The sequence below is a fragment of the Otolemur garnettii genome, unplaced genomic scaffold (genome assembly GCF_000181295.1).
Source record: "Otolemur garnettii isolate 467f Iridium unplaced genomic scaffold, OtoGar3 scaffold00102, whole genome shotgun sequence".
Taxonomy (NCBI): Eukaryota; Metazoa; Chordata; class Mammalia; order Primates; family Galagidae; genus Otolemur; species Otolemur garnettii.
The window spans coordinates 251,591-254,156 of NW_003852497.1; positions in this window are offsets into that span (position 1 = coordinate 251,591).

Here is a 2,566-nt window from a genome sequence, read left to right on the forward strand (position 1 = left end):
CTAGTGTCAATGAAAAAATCATAACAATGCTGAAATTTCTTTTTAATCTCTCCAATCAACAATTTTCATTTCTGCATGCTTTTTTTTTTTTTTTTTTGAGACAGAATCTCAAGCTGTTGCCCCTGGGTAGTGAGCCATGGCATCACAGCTCACAGCAATGTCAAATTCTTGAGCTTAAGTAATTCTCTTGCCTCAGCCTCCCAAGTAGCTGAGACTACAGGCGCCTGCCACAATGCCCGGCTATTTTGTTGTTGTTGTGTTGCAGTTGTCATTGTTGTTTTAACTGGCCTGGGCCGGGTTCAAATCCACCAGCCTTGGCATATGTGGCTGGCGCCCTATCCACTGACCACGGGCGCCACCATTCTGCATGCTTTTTCATGTCCTTATCCACCTAATTAACCTTTTTTAAACTTAAAATATCATAAACATTACCCAGGTTGCTACATCGTCTTTATAGTCATTGTTTTTAATGGTAGTATAACACTAATGGACTGGTTTTACTACAATTTTTTTTCTTTTTTGTGACAGAGCCTAAAGCTGTCCCCCTAGGTAGAGTACCATGACATCACAGCTCACAGCAACCTCCAATTCTTGGGCTCAAGTGATTCTCCTGCCTCCGCCTCCCAAATAGCTGGGACCACAGGCGCCCACCACAATGCCTGGCTATTTTTTGATTGCAGCCGTCATTGTTGTTTGGCAGGCCTGGGCTGGATTTGAACCCACCAACTTAGGTGTATGTGGCTGGCGCCTTAACCACTTGAGCCACAGGCGCTGAGCCATTTTTTTCTTTTTTTTGAAACAGAGTCTCACTCTGTTGCCCTGGCTAGAGTGCCGTGGTATCATCATAGTTCACAGTAACCTTCAATTCTTGGGCTTCAATGATCCTCTTGCCTCAGCCTCCCAAGTAGCAGGGATTACAGGCATGCACCACCATGACTGGTTAGTTTTTCTCTTTTTAGTAGAAACAAGGTCTCACTCTTGCTCAGGCTGGTCTCCAACTCCTGAGCTCAAGCAATCCACTCGACTTGGTCTCCCAGTGTGCTAAGATTACAGGTGTGAGCCACCACTCCCAGCCATCTTCCTGGACTTTATTAAAAGCAAACCAAGGGGCCAGGCTAGCGCCTCATGCCTGTAATCCTAGCACTCTGGGAGGCTGAGGTGAGTAGATCACTTGAGCTCAAGACTTCCAGACCAGCTTAAGAATGAGACACCATCTACAAAAAGAGAAAAACTAGTCGGTTGTTGTATTGGGCACCTATAGTCCCTGTTACTCAGGAGACTGAGGCAAGCGGATTGTTCAAGCCCAAGAGTTTGAGGTTGGTGTGACCTATGATGCCAGGGCACTCTATGCAGGGCGACAGAGGGAGACTCTTTCTCAAAAAAAAAAAAAAAAGGCAAACCGAGAACATGGGTATATATCATCTCTCTCCCTCTTTCTCTCTCTTTCACACACACATACAGGCGTGCACAGACCAAACCAAACCAGAACATAGCCCCACTAATTCAAATAACTAAATAATATATTTTAATAAAAAGCAAAAAACACAGGAAAGTTTTTATATCATCCAGATTTCTTTAATAGAATTTAGGTTCTTAAGTATGTGCTACAAATGACAATAGGTTAAATATTTAATTTATGATAAAATGAAACTTTGAGAAACAGAGTTTATATGGAGTTTAATCAAGAGCCAGAAAGTGGATTAAATGGCTATTGAACTGGGATTTCTGGCCAATATTTGCTATTGGACTAGAAAAAGCTCAGGAAAAGGAAGAGTCAATGGCTGCTTACCTTAGAATGAAGGAAAAAAGGGGCACTGGGCAGCATCTCTGTCCCAAATGCCAATTCTGCAGCCCACCTCAATGGCTTAGCTCCCACCAAGGGAGATTCAAGCTTAAAATAAAAATGCCCCTAGGTAGCCAGGTGTGGTGGCTCACACTTGTAATCCTAGCACTCTGGGAGGCCCAGGTGGGAGGACTGCTGTAGCTCAAGAATTTAAGACCAGCCTGAGCAAGAGAAAGACCCCGTCTCTACTAAAAATAGAAAAAATGGCTGGGTGTGGTGGCAGGTGCCTGTAGTCCAGGCCACTCACAAGGATGCATCTAGAGGATCACCTGAACCCAGGAGTCTAAGGTTGCTATGAGCTAGGCTGACCCCAAGGCACTCTAGCCCAGTTAACACAGTAAAATTCTGTTTTTGTTTTTGTTTTTTAAATCCAGATGTCATCCATTTGAAATATTTTCCTGGATTCTTACACACCCAGAACAGGAGTATGAACCTTTCTGGAAAGCAATTTGGCAACACGGATATAATAAGAGAGTTAAAAATGTTCATACCCTTTAACTCAATATTTCTACTTCTAGGATTCCATCCAAGTAAATAAACAAAGATGGAAGTAAAGATTAAAATATAAAGATAGCAACTGCAATAGAATTTATTTATTTATTTATTTTGAGACAGAGCCTCAAGCTATCCCCCTGGGTAGAGTACTGTGGCATCACAGCTCACAGCAACCTCCAACTCCTGGGCTCAAGCGAGTCTCCTGCCTCTGCCTCCCAAGTAGCTGGG